This window comes from Eleutherodactylus coqui, chromosome 10 (assembly GCF_035609145.1).
Source record: "Eleutherodactylus coqui strain aEleCoq1 chromosome 10, aEleCoq1.hap1, whole genome shotgun sequence".
Lineage (NCBI taxonomy): Eukaryota > Metazoa > Chordata > Amphibia > Anura > Eleutherodactylidae > Eleutherodactylus > Eleutherodactylus coqui.
The window spans coordinates 131,473,830-131,491,833 of record NC_089846.1 but is presented as its reverse complement, the minus strand read 5'-3'; the positions used below and the strand labels follow the sequence as shown (position 1 = coordinate 131,491,833).

The 18,004-nt window shown below is 47.4% G+C and overlaps 1 protein-coding gene across 5 annotated transcripts in view; it reads right to left on the bottom strand.

The window, feature by feature from the left end:
• The window catches only part of MBNL3 (muscleblind like splicing regulator 3), a 152,092-nt gene that overhangs the window by 120,258 nt on the left and 13,830 nt on the right, over nt 1-18,004 (bottom strand). The gene's annotated exons all lie outside the window — the stretch shown is intronic.

Here is an 18,004-nt window from a genome sequence, read left to right as displayed (position 1 = left end):
CCATAGGGATGCATTGGACACCCGCAGGTAGTTAAATACCTGCAAATGTCATTTTTCCCTTCAGGCGCGGATCCGCATGCGGGAAAAAATCCGGACATGCCCCATTTTAGTGCGGGTCTCCCGCGGGGACGGCTCCCGCAGGCTTCTATTGAAGCCTATGGAAGCCGTCCGGATCCGCGGAACACCCGTACCAGAATTAAAACTCACCTGTCCTGGACGCTGCAGGTCTCCCTTCTTTACCGGACGGATCTTCTTTCTTCGGCCCGGCGGATGTGTCGGCACATGCGCGCGGCACGCTGCCGGCGTGCCGAGCACATCCGCCGGGCGAAGAAAGAAGATCCGGCCGGGAAGGAAGGAAGAACCACAGCGTCCGGAGAGGTGAGTTTATTCTTATTTTTGGCCTCATGTCCGCGGGGCAGGAGGGACCCGCTGCAGATTCTCCATGAAGAATCCGCGGCGGGCCTGATTTTCCCCGTGGACATGAGGCCTAAACAGACCACTGTGTGCAGAACATCTTGCAGGCGTGAAAATCACACTCGCACAAAGGGACGAAGTAAAGCCGTACGTTTCAATGGTTTTGTTCTCACGGGCGCATTTCTCACGCGATATTCCTAAGCCCTATCTTTCAGATTTTTTTTCTGTGTACAATAGTGCGGAGTTTGAACTGCAAACAAAAAAAGACTTTGGACTTGTCCATGCGCAAATACACTCAGTAGCAGCGAGCTACGTATTTGCGCATACGCTCGTCTATTAAAGCCCTCAAGCTGGATTCTCATACATTGGTTGTCAGATGTACATTGATCGCAACATGTAAGGGGTTAAGAGCGGGGATCTATGTTCTCATCGATCCCCGCTGTTGCATCAGGAGGCAGGCAGTAAGATACAGCTGGCTCCCGCTGTTGGATGGCGCGGGCTCAGCAGTGAGCCTGCGCCATCCACAGGGTGTAAGTTTAGGTCCTGTTGCGTTAAGTGTCCCCCAGCCAGGGTGGAAACATATGTGCTGTGGTGTTAAGGGGTTAATGAATACTTTTCATACATACTGTATAGATTAACCCTATCCAATCCAATTTGTATCCTGGTTTTCCTAGGGGGCTTACTCTTTTTCTGCCATTATGCAACTGCGCTATCTGCTGGCTAAAGCCAGTACTGCATGAGGGGACACGTTGGATAGGCTCCAACTGCAGAGAGGCTGGCAATATACAGTAAGAGAACCCGACGGACGTCTTCCAACATCGGAGCTGTACAGCCTTAAATCATAATGTCTTCAGAGGTCAGACAGTGGATTGGAAAGGGTTAAAGCTCCTGCTCCTGTTTCTGATAGCCAAGGACCATGAAGTAGAAGACAGAAGCCGATTTCCTTTATGGGACCCAGCGATCACGTGATTATCGGTGACCCCCAGCATGTCAGAGCTGCAGGGTCTTAGAAGACACAAGCTCAGCTCTGAAATCAGTGCCTCCAGGGATGCAAATGAGGTATGAACTGTCTGATGGGCGGTTCGCACTCAGAGTATCTGGAGCTAAACCCCACCCCCGCTTAGTGAGTGACATCTCCAACTCTCTTGATCTGGAGATGTTGTGCATTCCCAGGCAGTAGGGGTTGTCGGTCAGTAGGCAGGGGGCAAGGTTTAGGCTGAATGAGGGGATAGAGCCCATACTTGTCTCACTTCATTTGCAAACCAGGAAAACACCTATTTCATAGTCTGTAGAGCAGAAGTATGATTGCAGTTGCTGTCCTATATGTCGCCTCTGGTTAGCATAGGTTTATGAAGGACAATTAACATGTGGGACTTCCCTTAAAGGGTATTCTTGGATCAGTCGGTCATTGCAGAGATGAGAATACCCATCTCTATGTCACAGGCCAGAGTTTCCTGTGATGACTGGTCTACACACTGCTTCTGTAACACCCATAGAAGCCAAAAGAGATACTGTTACATTGTAGCACAGCAGGATAAAGTGCTCCTGTAATTCTTGGACTGCAGAAACAGTGTAGCTCGCTGCGCTATCCAGTAGGATCTTTACCCATAAAATTATCTTATTACAGTCTTTCTCTTTCTTTGTACTTTTAATCCAGATTTCTTTGTAATTTGACTAAATTCCTCTCCAATCCGGACCTCCCACTGCCACCTCCAAGATTTTTCCTGAGCTGCACCAGTTCTCTGGAATGCGCTACCCCAGACAATCAGATTAATCCCCAACACCCACAGCTTTAAGGGGGTTTTGCCACTATAAAACTCTCCCCACTCACTGGGCCTGACTTACAATAAAAAAGAGGGCATACTCACCTGTCCTGGAGCTCTGGAACACAGCTGAAAGACATTATTGGTGGCGACTTCTGGGTAGACATCTGATGTCCACTGCAGTCAATCAGAGGCCGCAGTGTCACCACACATACGTCACTGTACATACTCTTGGTAAGGATGTACGGTGACGCTGTGGCCTTTAATTGGCCGCAGAGGACACCTGGCTTCCAACTGGGCCATCTACCCGTAAGTTGCCGCCAATACCAGCGGCGGCTCTTAGCTGCATCCGGAGACTCCAAGACAGGTGAGTATGGCCTCTTTTTTTTAATTTTAGGCCAGGCCCAACAACAGGTGGACAGGGTTTGATTGTAATAACAAAACCCCTTTAAGTGTGCCCTGAAAACACATATTTTTAGGGAGGTCTACCATATTCCCTAATCAAAACTCTTCTCCATCTACCCTACCTCTACACTTCCCCTTGGAAACCTGCCCCCCTTCTTCCTGCTGCGTCCCCCATCCACCCTACTGCACCTCTTATCAACTTTTTCACAAACACAGCTGGTAATAGACTCACAGAGCTTCATGTATGTATATATGTATATCGCCCTGTGCGTATGCTTCCTTATAGTCTGTAAGCTCTGGTGAGCAGGGCCCTCACCCCTATTGTTCAAGATGCACATCAGTTTAATACTGTATGGTTTGACCTATTTTGTGTAGGTTTCCCCATTCTCTAAAGCGCTGCGGAATATGTTGGTGCTATACAAATTGTTACTTATTTCATTACTGTCCAACTAAAGGGATTTTATACTAAACACAAACTTCAGCTGCCGTACGGGAACAATGTAGCTGCCCACCTGCTGGAGGTGACCCCACGAAAACCGGGCAATTCATTATACAGTGCCAACATTCTATTCTGAGTGAAGCGGATGTGGCTCAGACCTCAAGAAGTAAGAAACATCAGAAAATGTGGATACCTCTGTATTACATTCTTTATATTGCATGTGGTTAATGAGCAATGTAAGCAGGTTATGTATTGGTTAACACATATTGATGCATACATGCAGGCCTGAGGATGAACTAATTCCAAGACTTTCCAAACAAGCTAGGGTAAGGTAATAGTAATCTAAGTAAGAGCGGTTTCACATCTGCATTGGAATCTCCAGTTGGGGGCACAAAATACCAGAAGAAATAGTGTTGCATGCTGAGTTTTTTCTTCCGGCTAAAAGCCAGGCAGTGGAAAGTGGACAGACCCCATTATAGTTAATGGGGTCCTTCAGTGTTGTTCGGTTCCATCCAGAGACGGAGCCGTTTGGCCGCGGGATGCCCCTTTCCTGCTCCCCGAAATGACTAGGAAAGCAGAACCCCGAGCGCAGTTGTGAAACCACCTTAAGACAATAAAGATCAGAGACAAAAGCTATTGGGGGTCACGGTTTATGGTGACGTTTTTACTAGTTCTGTAATATTACACAGAATGATCGATAAGATTTGTTGTATTGTTACTATTCAGACATAACCTTGGCTGTTATCAGCATAGGAAAAAAGAGAAAAGCCGCCTTTTCTATAGATCAGGAAATAATGGAGGAGGCCATGCTGTACCAGACTGAGGTTGAATGGGCCACTTTGTAGCCATAAGCCAGATAGGCAACTACCCAGACCACACCCACCCAAACTTCTAACAGGTCACTATCAGATGTCAGAAGTTTTTTTTAAGCTTAGTCACGCTTCCAAGTTTCAGGTACATTTTACAGGCGTCCTTAGTTATAAACTAAATTCTCTTTATAAAACTAGGAAGTATTCCTAGTTACATTAGCCTTCTCCAGCATGCACCATGGCCTCTTGAATCAGCTGATTGGCAAAGATCCCGAGTGGCGGACCCCTGCTGGTCAACTATTGATGACCTATCCTGAGGACAGGTCTTCAACAGTTTAGTCCTGGAAGACCCCTTTAAGAAATTGTATATGTTGAAGATGAAAGTTAGGAAAGTTCTTATATTAAAGTTGTTGTACCCGAATTTCTCGTCATTCACTAGCCACAGAAGTGCTGTTATGGGATGTCCAAGTAAATGGAGCCCATCTATGGTCCTCCATACCTCGTTGTGCTAGAGGATGCTGTAAGATCTAGCAAACTGATTGTGGGAACCCCTCTAATGGGTTGGCATACCCTAATACAGCTGTCGGAGCCAGACAAATCCTTTAACCATACCTTTTTAAGCATAACTATACTACTAGCTTGGGGATTGTTTATTGGTAAGTGCTCATTGTAAATGGACATTACTGTAGGTTGATGTGTGCAAACAATTCCCGAGTGACTTGACCTTGGCTTTTGTCCAGTCACATGTTCATTCTGAAGCAAGAGTAACACAATATCCTTATAAGTACTTGCCAATTCTTCACTTTAGATCCCAATGGATGTTCCTTAAATGGGTTCTTAGAGTTATTTTTTTTACAACATGTCCTCTGTGCAAAAATATAACAAACAGTCATATTCTCACTTCTACTGGCTCCCTGCATCTCCCATGATGCAGCTCCAGGTCTTCCCCATCACGTAATGCTTACAGGCTGCAGCAGCCTGTTTATGGAACATCATAGGCTACTGCAGCCAACAACAGAGTGGAGCGCTCGAACGTTGGGCCCTGTCATTGGCTGCAGCAGCCTGTGACATCCTATACACAAGCTGACTGTAGACAGACACAGCAAGGAGTGGGAAGAGGTGAGTATTAGTCTGTTTGCTAGGCTCTTAAACTCGGATAATCTGTTTAAGGAAACTAAAAAGTGAGGTCTGATGTGTCGATATAAATGTGGACATCATGTCATGTCAAGCATCTTAGGTTTCTTCAGGACAAAGCTATCATGAATAGTGCAATTCCTGAGTATCTATAATTAAGGATTTCTCCACTTGTAAACTAGTGATGGCCTATCCTCAGGATATCAAGTATAGATTAGTTAGACTCTGCTTTCTGGATCCCCCACCAAATCAGCTGATCACCAGGCCAATGCGTTTGTGGACTGAACAGAAAGCAGACAGCTCCGTTACTACTACAGTGGCCAGGCTTGGTATTGCAGGAAAAGTTCCAATTAAGTGAATGGCAGCTTTGTCTGTAATACCAAACCTGGCCACTGCGGTGGGAATGGAGCTGTCTCTTCTATGCGGAAATCAGCTCAGTGCATGAACATAATAGGCTGGCGAACAGCTGATAAGCAGATTTCCTGGACGGTGGATGTACAAATCTACTATTAATGGCCTATCTCTATGACAACTGCTTTTAAAATGTATTTACTTTACTGATATGCCCTCCTAGACCCCATTCTAATTGCAGTCACATAACTGCACCTTTCTTTCCTGTTCCTGTGCTGGATGTCACATCCATCAATCACATGTTGATATCTCTGCACAGTAACTCCCCCGATCTACGGTACATCAATCATGTTCTGCAACTTGTGCTGGGTTACTATTCTGAACCTGCGCAGCTATAGCTGTGGTGCATGCCCAGTGAGCTGCCACTCTATGCTTCAACTGTGCATGAGCCTGAGCTTGTGCCGCTGTAGCTGTGATGTGACTTGAGACATTATAGGATAAGTAGTTTTCAGGTATTGCACCCCAATAACGCATCCCACTACCAGAAGAGCAAAAGCAACACAGCGGCACAAGCCAGATACCAGCAAAATGTCTAAAAAAGTCAATTTATTTAAAAAATTGCGTATTCTACATCTATTAACATACAAAAGCAGATGGATGACCCCTTTAAATCCAGGAAAATCCCATAAAAAAAACGCATGGAACAACATATAAAAAGTTGGGCAATCGCCCATTCCAGGAGCTAGGTTAGCTTTTTTTTAGCGACCCAGCTATTGTAACTTCCATAGACATCAAAGAAACCACCCCTAGCCCTCTCACACATGCCAAGTTCTTGGCTTGATGTAACGAGTGCTGTTCGATACACATGTTGATTGCCGCTCGTTTCATTCTTTTTCACAAGGGATAGGAACCAGCATATTACTTTGATCATTCGTCCCCCTAGGCCAGCTGTACATCTACTTGTTCACACGGAGGGATGTACCACCCATCAGTGAGCATTAGAGATGAGCGGGTATACTTGCTAAGGCACATTACTCGAGCGAGTAGTGCCTTAGCTGAGTATCTCCCCGCTCGTCTCTAAATATTAGGGGGCCGGCGAGGGTGAAAGGTGAGACGCGGCGGGGAGCGGGGGGGGGGGGGGGGGGGGGAGAGAGGGAGAGAGAGATCTCCCCTCCGTTCCTCCCCGCTCTCCCCCGCTGCTCCCCGCCGGCCCCTGAATCTTTAGAGACGAGCGGGGAGATTCTCGGCTAAGGCACTACTCGCTCAAGTAATGTGCCTTAGCGAGTATACTCGCTCATCTCTAGTGAGCATCTTTATGCTTGCCAAAACTGAACGATCAGCTGATGATAGTTTATTGCTTCTTTATTGGCTGATCGTTGGTCCCTTCAGATGGCCAATTTTTGGTTGAAGTTCGGACCCAATGGCACTGGCGAACACTATTTTTGGTGACTGAGATGTTAGAACTTTTTGGAGACATTCTGGGGTCATAGCTTCTGAAAAGGACGTTAGTTTATCTCCATCGGGTCTGCTTATCCAGATACGACATATATCCATATACATCTACACATATTGTAATATACATGTAATGGCTGCCAATCAGAAGCTGAAGGTACAGAGATAAATCCCAAGAAGCCTAGAACACGAATAAAACAAAGGCTTCCTCGTTGAGGTGTCGCCACGCTCCTGTGATTTCTGGCAATGAGATATTCCTGGACATTTGCGCTGTATGTTTCAACAGTAGGCCGCCATCATATGCGTATCCCATCGCTCGCAGTACGACTCTATCTTCCTGTGTATTTGCATACCAAGGGCCCCGTAGACGTCTATAGGGGGTGTGCAAACATGCTCACTCAGGCCTTAGTCAGACGGGCGTTTTTTCGCGCGATTTGCGGATCGCAGGATGGATGCGCATCCGCAAATCGCGTGACCGGTGCGCGCAAGTCGCCCGCAAATCGCCCGAAAATCTGCTCCTAGCCGCGTTTCATTAGAAACGGGCCGGAGCTGTCCAGCGCATTGCATTCAATGGAGACTGCAATAGAGCCGCCTCCATTTAAAGCAATGCGCTGCGGGCGAGCCCGGGATGAATTGTCGGGAAGGGCTTAAATATATAAGCCCTTCCCTGCAATTCATCCTAAAATGTGTTAAAATAAAAAATATATATATACTTACCTGCTCCCGGCAGCCGGAGCTCCGCGCGGCCGTCCTGCAGTGGGTGTGAAGGGGGTGTGAGTCAGACCTGCCCCCTGATTGGCTCAGCGCTGAGCCAATCAGAGGCATGTCTCACTCACACCCATTCATGAATTCATGAATGGATGTGAGTCAGACCTGCCCCTGATTGGCTCAGCGCTGAGAGGCAGCAGTCACTCACCCATTCATGAATTCATGAATGGGTGTGTGAGTGAAACCTGCCTCTGATTGGTCAGGGCTGTGACCAATCAGAGGCAGATCATTCAGCAGGCGGGGATTTTAAAGCCCCGCCGGCTGATAGTGCCGAGAAGCAGTTCAGGAGAACTGACAGCGGCCGCGGCTGAACTCCGGCTGCAGCGGAAAGGTGAGTATACAATTTTTTTTTATTTTAACACATTTTAGGATGAATTGCAGGGAAGGGCTTATATATTTAAGCCCTTCCCGACAATTCACCCCGCGCACGCCGGCAGCCCATTGCTTTCAATGGAGCGGCTGTATTGCCGGCTCCATTGAATTCAGTGGGCAAACATCGTTCTTCTCTGCCACAGCTGTAACAGCTGTGGCAGAGAAGAATGATTTGTCTTCTATATGTTCTCAATGGGGTCGGCGCTGCTGCCGCCGGCCCCATTGAGCGCATATAGAAAAGAGAACAGGAATCGCAGATCGCAGATAGGTGCGATCTGCGATTTTTTGTTCTATAATTTATCGGACGAGCGCATAAAAAGCGCTCATGTGTCCGATACCATTGCAAAGCAATGGTTTTATAAAATCGCCGGACGCATGCGCATGCGCAAATCGCGGCTAAAAACGCCTGTCTGACTAAGGCCTCAATATGCATGCGAAAATGTGCAAAAAGTGCAGTAATATGCCCTGATATGTGCAGAAATCTACCTGTACAAACTTCATTCACTGCTCAAATATGTTACGTTGAAGTATGCGCAATTGCGCATACGGTTGTCTGAAGCCTTCCTAAGGTCTAAAATTCCAGGCACCATGACATTTTTTTCCCCCCGTTCCCCAGTGTAATTGGCTAGTTTTAACGGAACCTTAGGTCACTTTCACAAGGGGCAGAATTTTTCCGCATTCTGCACCTTCATCCGCCACTGCGGATTCCACACCAGAATCCCCGAGTCTCATTGCGGACTTTGATGCAGAATTGCTGGCAGAGCTAAGACATTCTCATTCCGCATCCATGTGGATTTTGCAGAATTTACCGCGGCTTTGTGGTGCGGAATGCGGAACAATTCCTCCTGCGTGGAAGGGCCCTTAGGCACCAACGGGTACCTGGCTCCTGAGATGTGCCAGCCCTGAAAAATAAAATGATCACCATAAAAAAAATGCTTCTACAATAAAGATATCCTGATATCATATAAAGGGGAACCGGTCACGTCCCACATCAACTAAGTTAGGGGAGCTGGGCGATGTAGTTTTTATGCTCACCCGCTCCCGCCATCCAACGATGTCTCCTCTGAAGTTGGCACATGGCATTAAAATCGGACTCTTTTCAGGGTCCCATGCGCTCTCCCATAGATTTGCATAGGGAAAAGAGTCCGATTTTCACACCATGACGGACAGCGCTAGATCGCGGGTGAGTATAAAAACTACATCACCCGGCTCCCTGTTACCTCCACTAACGGCACTGAAACTTAGTTTATGCTGCTGCAGGAACATGACAGTTCCCCTTTAAAATGTAGCTGAGCTGAATTTGTTATTAACCGTTCAGCTAATATAATGCTGTGTTTTGGCCTGTGATTCGGCTCTGCTACTCCAGACAAACCGTCTCTGTAGATAAAGATTTATCTTCCACATTCAGAGGCTTCCTGTAATTTCTCCCTAACATACAATATGTATCACATTGTAACTCTTCTGGGAGGTCAGCAGTAGTCAGCAGTCACTTCACCGCATGTATGAAGACCTGCCATTCATCAGCCTCAAGTGCGATTTCTCCTTGCTAAAACAAATAGCAAACAATGCGTCTTTCTTCCGAGCATTACATCACTGATCAAATGACATACTTGACAACAAACAGAGAAATTCTTTATTACGCAGGGTCCGCAGAGCGATCTGCTTGGATACGTGAAAATCATAGTCATGGAAACCGGTGTTAGATAGTCTCGTTATATCACACCCGCACATGTGACTGGGAGCGCAAACAGGAATGTGATGCTTTAGAACAGTGTTTCCCAACCTTTTTCGGCTCGCGGCATTACTCGTCAAAAATGTTTTTATCACGCGACACCCCTATGAAAAAAATCTCTCTTTCCACATCTTTTTCTCTCTCCTACTTCAGTTTCAAAGCTCTATTTCTCTTCTCTCTTATTTTCTCCCTCTTCTCTGCTTTTCTCTGTTTACTTCTCTCTCTCCTCTCTTTTTCTCTCTCTCTACTTCTCTCCTCCCCATTTCTTTCTCTCCTTTTCTCCCTCCCTCTCCCCTTCTTTAGCTCCTTCTCTCTCCTCTTCCTCTCCTTCTCTTTCTTCCCTTCTCTCTCTATTTTCTCTCTTTTTCTCTGTCCTCTTCTTTCTCACTCTCTCTTCTTCTCTCCATTTCTTTCTCTCTCTCCTCTCTTTCTCTCCTCCTCTCTCACTCTTCTTCTCTGTCTCACCCCTCTCTCTCTCCTTCTCTCTCCCCTTCTGTCTATCTTCTTCTCTGTCTCACCCCTCTCTCTCTCCTTGTCTCTCTCCTTCTGTCTATCTTCTTCTCTCGCTCCTTCTCTCTCTCCCCCTTCTCTCCTTCTCCTCTCTCCCCCTTCTCTCTTTCCTTTCTCTCTCCTCTCTCTTCCTCATTGTCTCTCTCCCTCTCCTCCTCTCTATCCCCTCCTCTCTCCTCCTCCTCCTTTCTCTCTCTCTCTCTCCTTCTCTCTCTCCCTCTCCTCCTCTCTATCCCCTCCTCTCTCTTTCCTCCTCCTCCTCCTCCTTTCTCTCTCTCTCATTCTCTCTCTCCCTCTCCCCTTCTTTCTCTCTCTCCTCCTCTCTATCCCCTCCTATCTCTCTCCTCCTCCTCCTTTCGCTCTCTCCTCCTCTCTCTCTTCCTCTCTCTCCCTCTCCCCTTCTTTCTCTCTCTCCTCCTCTCTCTCTATCTCTCTCTCTCTCCTTTTCTCTCTTCCTCTCTCTCTCTCTCCTTCTCTCTCTCCCTCTCCCCTCCTTTCTCTCTCTCTCATTCTCTCTCTCTCCTTCTCTCTCTTCCTCTCCCCTTCTTTCTCTCTCTCTCCTCCTCTCTATCCCCTCCTATCTCTCTCCTCCTTTCTCTCTCTCCTCTTCTCTCTCTTCCTCTCTCTCTCATTCTATCTCTCTCTCCCTCTCCTTCTCTCTCCTCCTTTTCTCCCGCTGTGGCACCCTGGTTGGGAATCACTGCTTTATAGGGCGATCCACCGAGGACACGTTTTGATGTGGCTGGGCCTGCCAGGAATTCCTGCTCAGCGAGAGCAGAAGAGCTGCGAGTTTGTAGGCCTCATCCAGATGAATCCCCTAAAATATGTATGCGTACAGGCAGCTGAGATCACAGTAATAGCTGCAGCTCCGGACATGCGCTTCTCATCACTAAATGACTACAAAATATATCCTCATCTCCTATGCAAAGATATGTCAGCATGGCATTAAAGTAGATCTAAGGATAATTTGCACACTTTCAGAGTCTGCCAAATAGTTCACTTGATAAGAGAGATCCGTGAACCGGCAGTGATGAACATTACGTCTTGTAGCGGAAATATTCAGCGCATGCTTAGTACGGCCATACCGCGCACAATGAGGGCTCTGCGGGTACCGGAGTCCGCTACAGTCCTGGCGGGGTACTAGTGAAGCTATTGCCTACATTTAGCAACTCTGCTACATCATACACTTATCACCAATCTATAGGATAGGTGAGAAGTACCTGAACAGCGGGGGTCTTACTGTTGGGACCTCCACTAATCACGGGAACAAGGGGCTGAAGTGACCTGGAAAGCCTGGAGCTGCAGCCATGTATGGCGCTACAGTCCCATTCACTTTTACGGAACGGACTGCTAAAGTGGCGGTGGATCTTGACGCGGATTCACAGCAGAATTCACCCTTTCAATTGAAGAGGTGAAGTTTGCAGCAGATTTTGACACACGCCCTAATGGGAAGGATTTTTTGGTGCAAATTTCCTGCTATTGAAACCCGCGCCAATTCCACTTCATGTGAACATACCCTTAGGGTGTTATTACACAGACGCCGTTAACGTTGTGTAATAGCGCTGATTGCTGGGCTGCTCCCGTGTTTGAAGGTTCAGTCCAACAATTGTCGGGAGAACACGAGGACTAGCGGCATTGGCCACACCTCGTGTAATGGCAGCCTTAGGCCTCATTCACATAAGCGTTTTTACTCTGCCAATTTAGCCGCGATACCAAATCACGACCATCTGGTTTCCAATGTATTCATTCAGATTGTCGATTTTTAGCTGCGTAATAACATTGCGGCAGCGAAAATAGGACATCGTGGCCGAATACGGCGGCCAATTTTTTTAGGCGGCTGGAAAAGATAGGTCTTGCCCTATCTTTCAGTCGATATACACTGGAGACTTCCATAGACTCCTATGGGAGCTGCCAAAAAAGAGAGGTGAATGGAGTTTAGCTGCGTCCAAGGCTGCAAAAACACTACAGCTGGCTACTGGAGACCCTACTGGAGACGAACGATCATTTACATGACACTGCATACAACTGCTGATCGCCATTTACGTTAATCGCTGTCAGACGTTCTTCCCCCTTCGCTGCTGCTGAGAAGGATTACTTTGTAGGCTGCGCAGGAGATATGATCAGTGTTTGCTCGGTTGTTGGCAGAACGCTGCCCTGTTTACATGTGGCAATTAGCAAGTCAATGAGCGTTCTAACAAATGTTTGTCCGCAATCATTGGCCTGCACAAGAAGGCCTTCAGGCTGCTATTCCACGAGCGCCGTTAACGCTTCTCTAACAGCGCTAATTGTCAGGCTGCATCTGCACTTACAAGCTCAACCCGACAATTGTTGGGAGAATGTGAGTGCTATTGGCTACCGCCGGCACTTGTGTAATAGCTGCCGGCGCGCTCATTCACATGTGTGCATAAAATACAGTAAGGTACGCAGAGAGGCGTTCAAAAGCGAAACGCCTATTGTGAGAATATGCAGCGCAAATGTGGGCATAAATACAGTTATGGCCTTTTTACGCACGTGTGCTGCGTACTTGCGAGCTCAACTGTGTATTTTTACTTTACTCTTTGCACACAGCCGCGGTCCTGTGCATCAAAATAGCTTCTCTGCCCCTCTCCTCCACTCTGGCTATTTGCAATTGAAGGGGGCGGGACAGTGGTAGAGCTAAGCTCCGCCCTGTCCCACACCATTGCTGACTGCAGAAAATGGGCGGAGAGAGTAGCTTAGCCCCATCCCTGCTCCACCCCCTTCTATTGCAAACAGCCGGAGGGGAGGAGAAAGTCAGTGAGGGGGAGGGAAGGGCGAAGACAGCTCAGATGGTAGCGTTTATCGACCGGCCGTGAAAACAGCGGCCAATATACGCTTGTGTGAATAAGCCCTAAGGCTGGATTCACATAAGCGTTTTTGTGCAGTCAAAGATCTGCACGCGCAGTAGGCGAGGAACAGAATATACGTTCCTGTGAATGAGGGCTCCTTCCCACGAGTGGATATACAGCGACGGCGTTTTTACATTTTCACACCTGCTCCACAGAAGCGCCTGAATGGGCGTTTTTCTGCGATCATGGCCGGCATATGATCGAAAAAATATGCCGCACCCCGGAAAACCCTCACTCTGCCCAAATCCTCGGGATGCCTTCCAGTGCCTTTATAGAGGGACCTGTAAGCTTTTCGCAGCGTTGGACGCAGCATAAATGCCTCCGTCTCCCTTCTCTTTCCCTGCTCCCATAGGAGTCTATAGGACCCGCCGCGTATATTGGCCATAACATAGTTTCAGCACTATCCTTTGGCTGAGTGTATAAGCGCCGGCCGCATATATGTGCTTTTTTTTCCTGCTGCTGTATTTACGCGCCATATAATCGCCCATGTGAACAAATGTATTACGAACCAATGCTTCACATGGGTGCCGTATATACGCCCGGGCGTGAAAACACGCCGTATATGCGCTCGTGGGAATAAAGCCTCAGCCCTCAGGGCTTCTTCAGACGACCATATTTGCGTATGTAGATTATAATAGGTTAATTAATAATTAATGGGTTCGTTCTTATGAACGTGTTTTGTGCGCACAAAAAAATAGAACCTGCGTATTGTGCAGCATAGGCCGCCATAGAAGTCTAAGGGAGATGCGCAAACCCGCAATACGCTGCGCAATTCCGTGAAAGAAAGAACACATCTGGACCTTATTAGGCTAAATAGCCTTCTTAGTTCCGCCTGTAAAGAGGAGGGAATGGGAATCCTAATAGTTATTAACCCTTCATACTACTTGTTAGTGAAAGGTCATAAGTCGCACGTGACGCGTGCAGAGTAACCAGTGATCGCGGCCGCGGCGCTCACACATCTCCCACAAGTATTTGGATTAAATGAAAATGACCCAAACTTTGGCGCTTTGTTTTTTTGCTCAGTATACAAATATTTATGCAAATAAGCTCTGCATTTATCTTCCTGATAAGCATGCGAATGATCCCCGTGTGTCACGGCAAACAGTTGTCCCTGTAAATGGGTCCCGCAGATGGGCGATCCGCATGTACGTGAATTCAGTTACAGCTGAGACCCCCACCATCCTGAGGATGGGGGTCCCATGTCCCCCTCATGTCATGATGTCACACTGAATGGAGCGCTGGCTGAGCATTCAATTCAATGGGGCCGCAGGAAATACCTGAGCGTTGCTGCTTGGCCGTCTCCACAGTCCCGCTGAAAGTGCATGGAGGGTCAGTAACCTTGTGTGACTGCAGTGCGGAGGACGGGACACACGGGGTCCCCATTCTCGGGGTTGGTGGGGTTCTCAGCAATGAGACCACCACTAATCGACAAGCTTTTAAATCACGGCAGCGGTGCGTCCTGCGCCCATGTGAACAAGGCCGGCGAGCGTGAAAAGGGCAGTAAAATCCCCCGATATGCATGCAAAGCGCCTCCTTCACGGTGCAAATGCCTTGCGTTTAGCCACGCTCAAAAATGCATCCGCCCGTGTGAGGGGGCCCTTATACCCGCCGATCAGACCCTACTGGAGATAGAACTATCGTTCATATGGTTGTTTGTCTCCTATTCTCTTCCATCGCTGTTGGCAGCACATCCCCCATCAGGCAATGACCAATAACGGTTAAAGGATGAGGAATAAGTGCCTTATTTTGGAGATTTGAGCAAATAGGACCCCCACCAGCATGACCACCTTTAGCAGCAAACAAAGGTGTGACTTGAAGCTCTTGGGCGCTAGTGCAAAATCTCAAAAAAGAGGGAAGATGGAACAATACCTCTACAGCGCCACCTATTGGAAGGCAGCAGTACTGTAGAGGCATTGTTCCATGTTCCCTATTTGCATATTACCCAGAGGAGCATGCATGGCCTTATAAGTCTCCTCACACCTTCTGAGTGCTCTCCTTAAGGAGAGATGATACCCTTCGTGACCAGAGTGGAAAATCTGTAACGTCCTCCACCCACCATTTATGATACTGGTGTCTTTCCATAACAGGAGGGTTTTGGGGGCCCTCTGACACCAGGTGAATCGCTACCTCTGCAACCCTTAAGCTCCTGAATGTGAAGCTTATGATTCCATTATCCTACTTTCTTCGAGTAGAGACAGACCCCCTTGACTCCTGCGCCCCTCGGCCGCCCTGGTACTTACACCCATGTCTGAAAGTCTGATGCCATGATGGGTATCCCAAGTGCTCAGCATGTCAGTTAATGACACATAAGGTAGAATCCAAGTGAACAAGACGAAAATTGCTGTTCTTTCCACTCGGTTAGGCCTTATAACAGGGGACTGGCTGACATGATGCGCGGACATAGATCCTTCACTACGGCTCCAGAGTCGCGGAAGACATGCAGCATGAGAGCCGGGGACCAGGCTGCCTCCATGGAGGAGGATGCGGAGGCTGGCACATATTTACGTCTGTTGTAAAACTCTGTCCGCTTTCTGTTTTTGATGGATATTTGTCTGAATCTCAACACTTTTCACATAAACAATCCAAAAAGTGTATTTTAAAAAAACTCTGATTTCATCTACAACAGTTTTAGATGTTTTTCAAGTAGGAGATCCAGGGGCGTAACTAAAGGCTCAGGGGCCCTGATGCAAAAGGTGAGCTGGCCCCTCCTCTATCTGTATCTGTACCCGTACCCATACCTAAACCATGCTGCACAGAGACATAACTTGAAGCTCCTGGGCCCCAATGCAAAACTTGTAACAGGGCCCCAACTATAATGCTTTATTCAGAGTACTGGGCTCCCTATATGGAGAAGAGAGGCCTTATGGGCCCCCCAAGGCTCCTGGGCCCGGGTGCAACCGCATCCCCTGCATCCTCTATAGTTACGCCCCTGAGGAGATCCATTAAGGCCGGCTCCATACGAGTGTATGCGTATTTGCCCGCGCATGAGCGTCGCATTTTCACGAATCGAACGTTGCTTTTTTTGAGTACACATCAACGTATTTTACTGTACTTTTTGCGTACCCAAGCCACGTCCAAAAAAACCCCAAAACAGACCCGATGCTCCTGAACATTGAAATGGCTACTTAGTCTAATTACGCAGCGTTTCACGTATCTCCTAGCCTATGGCGTGTGCAGTTCTGCATCCTCATTGACTTCTATGGCGACTTTTGCGGCATTTTTTTTATTTACACGCCCGACAATAGGGCAGGTTGCATTTTCTTTTTGCACGCCCCAAAAACGCAGGAAGTGAATGAACCCCTTGGAATCAATGTGTTCTATTCACTGCATTTTGCGCACGCGAATTTTACATGCACAAATACGCTCGTGTGAAGCTGGATTAACCCTTTCCAATCCACTGTCTGACGTCTAAAGACATTATGATTTAAGGCTGTACAGCTCCGATGTTGGAAGACGTCCATCGGGGTTCTCTTACTGTATATTGCCAGCCTCTCTGCTGTCAGAGCCTATCCAACGTGTCACCTCATGCAGTACTGGCTTTAGCCAGCAGATAGTATAATGTATAATGGCAGAAAAAGAGTAAGCTCCCTAGGAAAACCAGGATACAATTGGATTGGAAAGGGTTAATACGCAACCCTTACAATGAATCTGCTCTGTTAGGCTGCTTTCACACAGCCAAGAAAATCACTTGCGATCTCTCATGAATATGAACCCCATTCTTTTCAGGGGGGTGACATACATGAACGATTTTTTTTGGCATGGCAGATACAATCGTGGCAGGCCTTATCTTTGGGCATTCCCTCAGAACGCATCGCCCATTGTTTTCAATAGGGTCAGCAAAAGCATTACACGCGAGTGCGAAACAGTGAAAACAATGGGAAACTCTTGCCGACAGCCGCGCCGGAGGAGCGCTAGTTACCTGAAGTGATGCGGGACGTTTTTGCCTGAAAAACACCTCGCACCCACAGGGAAATCGCACTCGCCCTTGTGAAATTAGCCTTCGGCCTCACGCACGCAGGCGTATTATGTCTGTGTTTTTTGTACGAACAGTATGTAACACCGTGCGTATATTACACGCGCAAAAAAAAGAAATCTCAGCATGTTCTATTTTAGTCCGTATCGTGGACCAAATCCAGCCATTAACATATATGTGATTGGTAAAAACGCAGAAAAATGCGGTTGCATGTGTATTTCCTACATTCTTTACGTATGTCGAGGGGGAAGAAAAAGTGACATCAATTGGGCATTTTTTTTGGGGGGGGGGGAGGGAATGAAAAACGCTGTGAATACGGATGCCACACGGATGTAAAAAATGCGCAAACACACCAAATGCGCATTAAAAATGCTCATACTCCATCTGGTTCAGTGTGCATTATCCCTGTTTCCAACTAGGGAGAGTCGGGGTCGCCTCAGGCTCCTGATGTGGGGCATCACATTCATTGTGCCGATCAGATAAGAAACGTATCTTATTTTATCGAATGGTGAACGCCGTAAAAACAAAACCAACAATGGGGGAATCTCCGGACATTTTATTTAAAAAAGTTCAAAAAGTTCTACAACACATTCTAAGTACCCCAGAGTGCTGCCATTAAAATATACTATGTGCCCCATCAAAAACAAGCCCTCATACGGCTGTCAGCAAGTTATGGCTCATGCAGTGTGACAATGAAAATGGTCTGGTCACAAAGGGGTTAAATTTACACTAAAAGGAGGATTTATGTGTTTTCTAATTTACTAGTAGCAAAATACAGAAAAACCCAATGTTACCCGAAGCCTAAAGTTCCCATCCCATGGAATAGTAATGCAGCACCCCTATGTTCCCACACCAGACTCTGGAAGACACTGCGGAGTGTAAGACCGGCGACGGCTTCCCTCTAATTACAGGATCAAATAGCAGGTTCAACGTGTCGTGTAATTGACTCCTGCCTGATATGTAAGCTGATCCGTAACCATTACTCAACTATGATTTAACGTCATCAAAGCGGGAT